Raw genomic sequence first — 12,880 nt, 5'->3', positions numbered from 1 at the left:
GATTGTCTTCCTGAGCTGCAGCGTGACTTGTCATACTGCTGCTTAGCGAATCCCTAACCAAGATAAGTAGAGGTTTATTTTTTATATCCCACACAATGAGCATAAATAGGGAGGGCTAGTAAGATGATGAGCAACTCTCTGATTAGAAATGCTAGAGCAAATAATACTACAAGAAAGTTTTCTAAAGGTATAATATAAAATCTAAGCCCTTACCTTAACCCCTCAGGGTTTTTCAGTTTTTGCACTTTCGTTTTTTCCTCCTTACCTTTAAAAATCATAACCCTTTCAATTTTCCCTCTAAAAATCAATATTATGGCTTATTTTTTGCATCACCAATTCTACTTTGCAGTAACATTAGCCATTTTTCCCAAAAATTCACGGCGAAACGGAAAAAAATATCATTGTGCGACAAAATCGAAGAAAAAACGCCATTTTGTAACATTTTGGGGGCTTCCATTTCTACGCAGTGCATATTTCGGTAAAAATGACACCTTATCATTATTCTGTAGGTCCATACGGTTAAAATGATACCCTACTTATATAGGTTTGATTTTGTCGTACTTCTGGAAAAAATCATAACTACATGCAGGAAAATTTATACGTTTAAAAATGTCATCTTCTGACCCCTATAACTTTTTTATTTTTCCACATACAGGGCGGTATGAGGACTCATATTTTGCGCCATGATCTGAAGTTTTTATCGGTATGATTTTTGTTTTGATCTGACTTTTTGATTACTTTTTATTCATTTTTTAATGGTATAAAAAGTGACCAAAAATACGCTTTTTTGACTTTGGAATTTTTTTGCGCATACGCCATTGACCGTGCGGCTCAATTAATTATATATGTTTTATAGTTTGGACATTTACGCACGCGTCGATACCACATATGTTTATATTTTTTTTAATTTACACTGTTTTATTTTTTTAAACTTTTTTTTTGCAGTGTTGTAGGTCCCATAGGGACCTATAACACTGCACACACTGATCTCTCATGCTGATCACTGGCGTGTATTAACATGCCTGTGATCAGAGTTATCGTCGCTTGACTGCTCCTGCCTGGATCTCAGGCACGGAGCAGTCATTCGTCGATCAGACACCGATGATACCGGTAAGGGCCCTCCCGGTGTCCTGTAAGCTGTTCGGGATGCCGCGATTTCACCGGGGCGGTCCCGAACAGCCCGACTGACTAGCCGGGATAGTTTCACTTTCACTTTAGAAGCGGCGGTCAGCTTTGACCGCCGCTTCTAAAGGGTTAATACCGCACATTGCCGCGATTGGTGATGTGTGGTATTAGCCGCAGGTCCCGGCCGTTGATGAGCGCCGGGACCGACGCGATGTGATGCGGTGTCGCAGTGCGACCCCGCTTCAAATCGCGGGAGGCGGCTCAGGACGTAAATATACGTCCTGCGTCGTTAAGGGGTTAATACATGAAAAGCATTGTCTATGTGTTCTTACCCTTATTTTTATTAATTATAAACCCTATGTCCATAAACTTTAAAGGAATAAAATTGGCACCAGTTGATTAGAAAAAAATTGTTTTCTACCGGAGTACCCCTTTAACCTCTTAAGGACGCAGGGCGTATGGATACGCCCTGCATCCCGAGTCCTTAAGGACGCAGGGCGTATCCATACGCCAGTGGGAATTCCGGCCCCCACCGCTAGCCGGTTGGGGACCGGAGCCGGATGCCTGCTGAAATCGTTCAGCAGGCATCCCGGCATATCGCCCAGGGGGGTCATTATGCCCCCCCATGTCGGCGATCGCCGCAGATCGCTGTACAATTCAGTCCAGCGATCTGCGGCGATTCCGGGTCAATCGGGTCTCCAGTGACCCGGTGACCCGGAATTACTGGCTGTTCGGGGCCGTCTCTGACGGCCCCGAACAGCCAGAGCCTGCAGGGGTGAGGTGGCACTGATGCCACCTCACGATCGCCCTGATTCGTCGGCCGGATTACCGGCCGACCAATCAGGGCGCCTGCTGCGGGCGTCACTCCCGCACCCGCTCCGCCCCTCTTCCGGAGGGCGTGAGCGGGTGCAGGAAGATGACCCCGGGTGCTGGGGACCCCGATCCCCGGCGTCCATGTTGGGATCGGGGCCCCAGGAGCGACGGCGGCAGCGAGGGACAGTCCAGCGATGAAGCAACAGCAGGAGGTGAGTTACAGCCTCCTGCTGTTGCTTAGCAACAGCTCCCAGCATGCAAAAAGGGCATGCTGGGAGCTGTAGTTATGCAACAGCAGGAGGCAGACCACCACAACTCCCAGCATTCCCGTATGGGCATGCTGGGACTTATGGTTTTGCAACAGCTGGAGGCACATTATTTCTATGGAAAAGTGTACCTTCAGCTGTTGTATAACTACAACTCCCAGCTTGCACAAACAGCTAAAGTGCATGCTGGGAGTTGTAGTGGTGCATCTGCTGGTTGCATAACTACAACTCCCAGCATTCCCGTTTGCTGTCGGTGACTGCTGAGAGTTGTAGTTTTGCAACAGCTGAAGGCACACTGGTTGTGAAACTTAGAGTTTTTTTTTTTTACCTAACTCAGTGTTTCACGACCGGTGTGCCTCCAGCAGTTGCAAACTACAACTCCCAGCAGTCACCTTACACCATGCACCGTACATGCTGGGAGTTGTAGTTTTGCAACAGCTGGAGGCACACTGGTTTTGAAACACTGAGTAAGGTCACAAACTCCGTGATACATAACCAGTGTGCCTACAGCTGTTGCAAAACTAAAACTCTCAGCATGTACAGTCTGTCAGCGCATGCTGGGAGTTTTAGTTTTGCAACAGCTGGAGGTCCCCCCCAATGTGAATGTACAGGGTACACTCACATGGGCGGAGGATTACAGTAGGTATCGGGCTGCAAGTTTGAGCTGCAGCAAATTTTCTGCAACAGCTCAAACTGCCAGCGATAAACTACTGTGAACCCCCGCCCGTGCGACTGCACCCTAAAAACACTACACTACACTAACACAAAAAATAAAATAAAAAGTAAAAAACACTACGTATACACATACCCCTATACAACCCCCCTCCCCTCCCCAATAAAAATGAAAAACATCTGGTACGCCATGGTTTCCAAAACGGAGCCTCCAGCTGTTGCAAAACAACAACTCCCAGTATTGTCGGACAGCCGTTGACTGTCCAGGCATGCTGGGAGTTTTGCAACAGCTGGAGGCCCCCTGTTTGGGAATCACTGGCGTAGAATACCCCTATTTCCACCCCTATGCAATCCCTAATTTAGGCCTCAAATGCGCATGGCGCTCTCACTTTGGAGCCCTGTCGTATTTCAAGGCAACAGTTAAGGGTCACATATGGGGTATCGCTGTACTCGGGAGAAATTGGGCTTCAAATTTTGGGGGGTATTTTCTGCTTTTACCCTTTTTAAAAATGTAAAGTTTTTGGGAAAAGAAGCATTTTAGGTAAAATTTTTTTTATTTTTTTTACATATGCAATAGTCGTGAAACGCCTGTGGGGTATTAAGGTTCACTTAACCCCTTATTACGTTCCCCGAGGGGTCTAGTTTCCAAAATGGTATGCCATGTGGGTATTTTTTGCGGTCCTGACACCATAGGGGCTTCCTAAATGCGGCATGCCCCCAGAGCAAAATTTGCTTTCAAAAAGCCAAATGTGACTCATTCTCTTCTGAGACCTGTAGTGCGCCAGCAGAGCACTTTTCACCCCCATATGGGGTGTTTTCTGAATCGGGAGAAATTGGACTTCAAATTTTGGGGGGTATTTTCTGCTTTAACCCTTTGTATAAATGTAAATTTTTGGGGAAACCAAGCATTTTAGGTAAATTTTTTTATTTTTTTTTACATATGCAAAAGTCGTGAAACACCTGTAGGGTATTAAGGTTCACTTTACCCCTTGTTACGTTCCCCGAGGGGTCTAGTTTCCAAAATGGTATGCCATGTGTTTTTTTTTTTGCTGTCCTGGCACCATAGGGGCTTCCTAAATGCGGCATGCCCCCAGAGCAAAATTTCCTTCAAAAAAGCCAAATGTGACTCCTTCTCTTCTGAGACCTGTAGTGCGCCAGCAGAGCACTTTTCACCCCCATATGGGGTGTTTTCTGAATAGGGAGAAATTGGGCTTCAAATTTTGGGGTGTATTTTCTGCTATTACCCTTTTTAAAAATGTAAAACTTTAGGGAAACCAAGCATTTTAGGTAAAAAATTTTTTTTTTTTTTACATATGCAAAAGTCGTGAATCACCTGTGGGGTATTAAGGTTCACATTACCCCTTGTTACGTTCCCTGAGGGGTCTAGTTTCCAAAATGGTATGCCATGTGGGGTTTTTTGCAGTTCTGGCACCATAGGGGCTTCCTAAAGGTGACATGCCCCCCAAAAACCATTTGACGCTCCTTCCCTTCTGAGCCCTCTACTGCGCCCGCCGAACAATTAACATAGAAATATGAGGTATGTCCTTACTCGAGAGAAATTGGGTTTCAAATACAAGTAAAAATTTTCTCCTTTTTACCCCTTGTAAAAATTCAAAAATTGGGTCTACAAGAACAAGCGAGTGTAAAAAATGAAGATTGTGTATTTTCTCCTTCACTTTGCTGCTATTCCTGTGAAACACCTAAAGGGTTAAAACACTTACTGAATGTCATTTTGAATACTTTCGGGGGTGCAGTTTTTATAATGGGGTCATTTATGGGGTATTTCTAATATGAAGACCCTTCAAATCCACTTCAAACCTGAACTGGTCCCTGAAAAAAAGCGAGTTTCAAAATTTTGTGAAAAATTGGAAAATTGCTGCGGAACTTTGAAGCCCTCTGATGTCTTCCAAAAGTAAAAACTCATCAATTTTATGATGCAAATATAAAGTAGACATATTGTATATGTGAATAAAAAAAATAATTATTTTGAATATCCATTTTCCTTACAAGCAGAGAGCTTCAAAGTTAGAAAAATGCAAAATTTTCAAATTTTTCATCAAATTTTGGGATTTTTCACCAAGAAAGGATGCAAGTTACCACAAAATTTTACCACTAAGTTAAAGTAGAATATGTCACGAAAAAACAATCTCGGAATCAGAATGATAACTAAAAGCATTCCAGAGTTATTAATGTTTAAAGTGACAGTGGTCAGAATTGCAAAAAATGGCCGAGTCCTTAAGGTGAAAAAGGGCTCAGTCCTTAAGGGGTTAATGCACAACTAATGCACTTCCCCTGTATAGCTTTTCTGCTATGGTAATCCCTGTAACACTACAATCACACTCCAACACCATTAACAACATTTTATAATCATCAACAAGCATGAGAGACGATGAGGCCTGTTGAAAGTCTGGACAGAGGACTGGCCTACACTGCCATTGAGGATGGTATATGCTGAAGAGTGACATGGGTCTTGGACATAGAAACCTTCAGAGGGTGTCATTGTGGATTGTGATAGATCCAAGGAGCTAGTGGTAATGTATGGTCTGAACATTATTTAGGCCCCAACAAATTAGCAAAAGAACTGGTTGACCACAACCTGGTGCTATTAAAGACTATGAGACAGCCCAACTGCACCAGTAAGAGGCTGATAGATAAAAATCCTCCTCCTGCAAGTGAGGAAATGTTCTTGTGGTATTGGAAACAGTAAGTTAAAATATAAGGTGTAGGTTAAAGCAATTGTATGGATCATACAATAAAATAAAATAAATAGCGCATACTATCTATATAGCACGTAGTTTTAAGCACCAAGTAACAATACCCACTGTCATTTGAAAGCTTTCAGAATGAAACAAGGCGACATCATGAAGACCAGCTGCTATGTATTTATTTAGACGCTTTTGCTTTGCGTGCTTTATATTTATTAATTTCCTACATTAATTAATCCCTACAGAATAAAGTGTTTCAGAGGGAATTAGACCTAACTGAATCCAAGGCCATTATTATTTATAGGAGTTATTTTTGTTATGCAGCCTCTATACATTTTGGAGTACGTATCAGAATGGTGCTAGTGAAATGTAAAAAGTTCTAAAATATAAGACACACCTACCTTTTCCTCCACTCTGACAAGCTTGGCACAAATTCAGATAATTTCAGCAGATATAAATATAAAATATTCCTATTCACCGTATTATCTTTATATGGTATTGTTCAGGGGTATAACTAGACTCTAAGAAACCCAGAGCACTTCAGGGCAGTGGTCTATGTGTGGTAATAAGAGACCACAAGTTAAGTGTCCAATGCAAAATTTCCTGGTCACAGGACACAAGTACCATCTTAATAGAAATTTGAAGAGTAAAAAAGGAATAGCACAGCTGGGTTCTAATGTACACTGAGGTTAACTGGCAACTTAATACCCAAATGTGCAAATAAAGTAGAGATCAGTAAAAAGAAAAAGAGCAATTCGCAAGTGTATCTAGTAGGGCCAGAAAATGGACAGGTGGGGATAAGGAGGTATACATTGACCTCGTAATAACCTTAAATTATATTAAATTAAGTATGATATAATGGTATACAGATGTAAAAAGAGCATACAACAGGGCCCTGATAATACACAAAGATGAAAGATAAATGATGAAGACTGAATAAAAGGGTATAGCCTAAACCACTGTGAGTGTTGAAGGGTATAGCTTAATCTACACTCCGTGACTGGTGAGCAGTGTCTGGCAAAATACTTCTTTCTTTAACATGGATTAAAGATATCCCTACATTGCCAGGTTAAGGGATGAGCTGTGCCCACAGCTAAACAGCCATGGGCACAGCTGATGCTTTTACCCCTTGCTGGGTTAAGCGATATGCGCGATATGAGAGTTAACTTGCTTTTTAACTCTTTGGGAAAGGGGGTTTGTATACAGTATACAGCCTTAGCTGTATACCGCATACCAAAGATCTACTTACTGACCTTCTTCCTAATCTGGGGCTCTTCTTCTGTAGTACCACCTCCATTGATGAAGTGGCATCATTCACAGACAGTCTTCGATGTCTGGGAATGATGGGAGTTGTAGTTAAGCAACAGTGAGCCTCCAGCTGTTGCTTAACTACAACCAGCATTCACAGACAGCTTGAGGCTAAGTTTTTACTTGTTTTTTTTGTGTGCGGTCCCCCCCCCCCCCCCCACAAAAAAAAAGGCCAAAACAGCCACAATGGCATTTTTTCATTGAAAAAACACTGCGGCCAGATGTTAGCAAAATTCTTTTTCCACTTTGTGTTTTTCAGTTTGGTGTTTTTTTAATCCTTTTGGCATTTTTTCTTTTTTTTTTTAGCTCCTTGGCGGTTTTGCAAAGTCGCAGCATGTTGAACCTATGGCGTTTTTCCCCCCCTGATATTGTGGCGTATTTCCCCCATAGAAGTCTATGGGAGTAAAAAAACGCCAAGAAAAACGAAATGTGGGTTTTAACTTTGGCATTTTGGCAGGCGGTTTTTATTCTTTTTTGGACTTTAGTGATCCAAAAAAGCAATGGAGATACCTTTTTAACCCCTTAAGGACCAACCCAAATAAACCTGTACGCCCCTGAAAGACCAGGCCTGTTTTTTCAAATCGGGGATGTCTGTCTTTATTAAAGAATAACTCTGGTAACGTTTTGTCAATCACGATAATTCTGACATTGTTTTTTTGTCACAAGTCGTCCTTCATGTATATAGTAAAAGTAAGCCGATATCATTTATAGTTTTTTTTTTTTACAGTGCAAAAAATCATGACATTTTTTTAAAAATTACGATTTTTTGCTATTTTAACACTAATAGGTTGCATATATTTATACATACTGGGGGAGATTTATCAAAGCCTGTGCAAAAGAAAAGTTGCCTAGTTGCCCATAACAACCAATCAGATCGCTTCTTTTATTTTTAACAAGGCCTCTGCAAAATGAAAGAGGCAATCTGATTGGTTGCTATGGGCAATTGGACAACTTTTCCTTTGCACAGGTTTTGATAAATCTCCCCCTCTGACCAAATAGTTTATGGAACTTATACTTTTAGATGTCTAATTTATTTTGACAGCTTTTTTTTTTTTTGTTTTTAATTAACATTTTAAATTAACTAGAAGCCTAACAATTTAACTTGAAATTTTGAAAATTTTGAAAATTTGAAAAGTACATCTTTTTTTTTTGCGTGCTATGCAAGGTTTGCAGAAATTTTAAGGTAGTAGAACATAGGAACACCCCCAAATTACCCAATTTTAAAAACTAGACCTGTCAAGGTATTCGCTAGGGGGTACAGTGAGTATTTTAACACCTTAGTTAAATTTTACACCATAATTTTACAAAGTCAGCGTTAAAAATTAGAAATTTGCCTTTTTTCACAAATGTATCATTTGTGGGGCATATTTTTTGTACATCACTTCTGATATTGCTAGAAATGCACACTATATTTTATTAAACTGCTCGGCCCGTGTTTGGAAATACCCACGATTAGGCCATATTTGGTTCCTTGGCCGCGTGGTAGGACCCAGAAGGAGATGAGCCCCTTTGGCTTTCAGGGCCTCATTATATGAATAGTCCCCATTCATATTGCGTTTCTGCAGTATAGGTGTCCGTTGTCATGTCAAAAAAGGAATGCCACTGTATATTGTAGCAGTCTCATTCAGAAATGGATGGAGCTGCTACAGTATACATCAGCATCACTCTTTTTGACGTGATGCTGAAGGATACCTCTAATACTGCGGAAACGCGGTATGAATGGGACGCAGTGTAGGGTCACATAGAGCGCATTGCAGAGAGCATTGCAGAGAGCATTGCAGATATATATGCTGCCTGCTAGTTTTACATTAGCAGGCAGCATATCAGGACGTGCCTCTGGCATGTCCTTGCAGGCAATTACCGGGGCAGACCTTGGGGTCCTTGTAAAGACCCCTGGCTGCCCAGGTAAGCAGCAGCATCCCGCGATAGTTGCGGAGTGCTACAGGAGAGAGACAGAGGGACCCCCTCCCTCTGTCAAAACTCCTTACAGCTGGCGGTCGCTTCCGACCGCGGCTGTAAGGGTTAAACTGCCGGGATCGAAGTTGTCTTCGGTCCCGGCAGTGCGGCAGGTCCCCGCCCGCGGGGGATTACACGCAGCACCTCGCGATCGCGGGGTGCTGCAGGGGGGACAGAGGGAGCTCCCTCCCTCTGTCATTACACTTACAGCCCGTGGTCACTTCCGACAGCGGCTGTAAGGGTTAAAACTGCCGGGATCGAAGTTTACTTCGGTCCCGGCAGTGCAGCAGGGTCCCGGTCACGGAACGCCCGCCAACCTGGATGTCTATACTCGTCCGTGGTCATTAAGGGGTTAAATAAAATGAAAATTAAAATTTTAAACAGGGATTAATTTATGTTGCCGGGCAAGGCACTAAAAATGTAGCCGACAATAATAAAAAGGTAGTGTGTGTGTGTGTTTTTTTTATTTTTTTTTTACATCTTTTAGGTAGTACTACTGCTCCCAGCATGGAACACTGTTCCATGATGGCAGTAGTAATAACTGTACTGATTGACACTTCCGTATATATACATCTATTCATATTTCCTGCAGAGAGCTGTGATTGGCCAGATGGTTCCAGCCAATCACAACTCTCTGTGGGAAATATGAATAGGTGCATATATACATTAGTGCAGGGAACCATAGAAGAGTGGCCGGCCGCCCACATCTATACATTATACAGGAGGATCACAGCGGTGTCAGGAATGACATCCGCTGTGATCTGTCCTTAACTGCAGATACTACTGCTCCCAACATGGAGCACACTCTGCTCCATCCTGGGAGCTGTAGTACCTGCATTAATAGACAGATCGCAACAGGTGTCAGAAGTGACACTCGCTGCGATCTGTTTATTAATGCAAGTACTACAGCTCCCAGCATGGAGCAGAGTGTGCTCCATGTTGGGAGCAGTAGAACCTGCAGTTAAAGGGATTATCCAGGAAAAACTTTATATATATATATATATATATATATATATATATATATATATATATATATAATCAACTGGCTCCGGAAGAAGCTCGTGTAACGAGCGAAACAGAGTCTGTTGCCTACTACTTACCCCCCCCCCCCTGCACAGATCCCTCTCCCTGACTGCATTTCATGTTGTGAGTATGTATCAATAAAGAAGCTTTTAAAGAGAAGACTGGTGAGTGCCGATGTTTTTCTAACTCTCCACTGTATTGAAGATTTGAACTTTGCCACTATGTCAGAGCACCACCACATCTCTATTGGTTTATCCTTGTCGTACGCCCGTCTCACAGTCCAGCTTAGCCAGTAGGAGCAGTGCCGAATATCACTGTCACGATGCCGGCTGGCAGGTAGTGGATCCTCTGTGCCAGAGAGGGATTGGCGTGGACCGTGCTAGTGGATCGGTTCTAAGTCACTACTGGTTTTCACCAGAGCCCGCCGCAAAGCGGGATGGTCTTGCTGCGGCGGTAGTGACCAGGTCGTATCCACTAGCAACGGCTCAACCTCTCTGACTGCTGAAGATAGGCGCGGTACAAGGGAGTAGACAGAAGCAAGGTCGGACGTAGCAGAAGGTCGGGGCAGGCAGCAAGGATCGTAGTCGGGGGCAACGGCAGGAGGTCTGGAACACAGGCTAGGAACACACAAGGAAACGCTTTCACTGGCACAATGGCAACAAGATCCGGCGAGGGAGTGAAGGGGAAGTGAGGTATAAATAGGGAGTGCACAGGTGAACACACTAATTGGAACCACTGCGCCAATCAGCGGCGCAGTGGCCCTTTAAATCGCAGAGACCAGGCGCGCGCGCGCCCTAGGGAGCGGGGCCGCGCGCGCCGGGACAGGACAGACTGAGAGCGAGTCAGGTACGGGAGCCGGGATGCGCATCGCGAGCGGGCGCTACCCGCATCGCGAATCGCATCCCGGCTGGAGACGGTATCGCAGCGCACCGGGTCAGTGGAGCTGCCCGGAGCGCTGCGGTAGCGAGAGAGAAGCGAGCGCTCCGGGGAGGAGCGGGGACCCGGAGCGCTCGGCGTAACAGTACCCCCCCCCTTGGGTCTCCCCCTCTTCTTAGAGCCTGAGAACCTGAGGAGCAGACTTTTGTCTAGGATGTTGTCCTCAGGTTCCCAGGATCTCTCTTCAGGTCCACAGCCCTCCCAATCCACCAAAAAGAACCTTTTTCCTCTGACCGTCTTGGAGGCCAGTATCTCTTTCACTGAGAAGACGTCAGAAGAACCGGAGACAGGAGTGGGAGAAACTAATTTGGGAGAGAAACGGTTGATGATGAGTGGTTTAAGAAGAGAGACATGAAAGGCATTAGGAATACGGAGAGAAGGAGGAAGAAGAAGTTTGTAAGAGACAGGATTAATTTGGCACAAGACTTTGAAAGGACCAAGATAGCCTGGACCCAGTTTGTAACTGGGGACACGAAAGCGGACATATTTAGCGGAGAGCCATACCTTGTCTCCGGGAGCAAAAATGGGGGGAGCACTTCTTTTCTTATCGGCAAACTTTTTCATGCGAGATGAAGCCTGTAAAAGAGAATCTTGGGTCTCTTTCCATATGGTGGAAAGATCACGAGTCACTTCATCTACAGCGGGCAAACCAGAGGGCAAGGGAGTAGGGAGGGGGGGAAGAGGGTGACGGCCGTACACCACGAAAAATGGGGATTTGGAGGAAGATTCAGAGACTCTAAAGTTATACGAGAATTCGGCCCATGGTAGAAGATCTGCCCAATCATCCTGGCGGGAGGAAACAAAATGTCGTAAATAATCACCCAAGACCTGGTTAATTCTTTCTACTTGTCCATTGGATTGAGGATGATATGCAGAAGAAAAGTTTAATTTAATCTTGAGTTGTTTACAGAGAGCCCTCCAGAATTTTGACACGAATTGGACGCCTCTATCCGAGACTATCTGTGTGGGCAACCCGTGAAGACGAAAAATGTGTACAAAAAATTGTTTAGCCAACTGAGGCGCTGAAGGAAGACCAGGAAGAGGGATGAAATGTGCCATCTTGGAGAATCGATCAACGACCACCCAAACAACAGTGTTGCCACGGGATGGGGGTAGGTCTGTAATAAAATCCATACCAATCAGAGACCAAGGCTGTTCGGGGACAGGCAGAGGATGAAGAAAACCAGCGGGCTTCTGGCGAGGAGTCTTATCCCGGGCACAGACAGTGCAGGCTCGCACAAAGTCCACGACATCCGTCTCCAGAGTCGGCCACCAATAGAAGCGAGAGATGAGTTGCACAGATTTCTTGATGCCTGCATGACCTGCGAGATGGGAGGAGTGACCCCATTTGAGGATTCCGAGGCGTTGGCGTGGAGAGACGAAGGTCTTTCCTGGAGGAGTTTGCCTGATGGAGGCTGGAGAAGTGGAAATCAGGCAGTCAGGAGGAATGATGTGTTGCGGAGAGAGTTCAACTTCCGAGGCATCCGAGGAACGAGAGAGAGCATCGGCCCTAATGTTCTTATCGGCAGGCCGAAAGTGAATTTCAAAATTAAATCGGACAAAGAACAGAGACCACCTGGCCTGGCGAGGATTCAGCCGTTGGGCAGACTGGAGATAGGAGAGGTTCTTGTGATCGGTGTAAATAATAATTGGAAATCTTGATCCCTCCAGCAGATGCCTCCATTCCTCAAGTGCTAATTTAATGGCTAGAAGCTCTCGATCCCCGATGGAGTAGTTCCTCTCCGCCGGAGAGAAGGTCCTAGAAAAAAAACCACACGTAACAGCATGCCCGGAAGAATTTTTTTGTAGAAGGACCGCTCCAGCTCCTACAGAGGAGGCATCAACCTCCAATAGGAAGGGTTTAGATGGGTCCGGTCTGGAGAGCACGGGAGCCGAAGAAAAGGCAGACTTGAGCCGTTTAAAGGCGTCTTCCGCTTGAGGAGGCCAAGACTTGGGATTGGCATTTTTTTTGGTTAAAGCCACGATAGGGGCCACAACGGTAGAAAAATGTGGAATAAATTGCCTGTAATAATTGGCGAACCCCAAAAAACGTTGGATAGCACGGAGTCCGGAGGG

The sequence above is a fragment of the Hyla sarda genome, chromosome 4 (genome assembly GCF_029499605.1).
Source record: "Hyla sarda isolate aHylSar1 chromosome 4, aHylSar1.hap1, whole genome shotgun sequence".
Taxonomy (NCBI): domain Eukaryota; kingdom Metazoa; phylum Chordata; class Amphibia; order Anura; family Hylidae; genus Hyla; species Hyla sarda.
The sequence above is the reverse complement of the archived record's forward strand: the minus strand, read 5'-3'. Positions refer to the sequence as shown.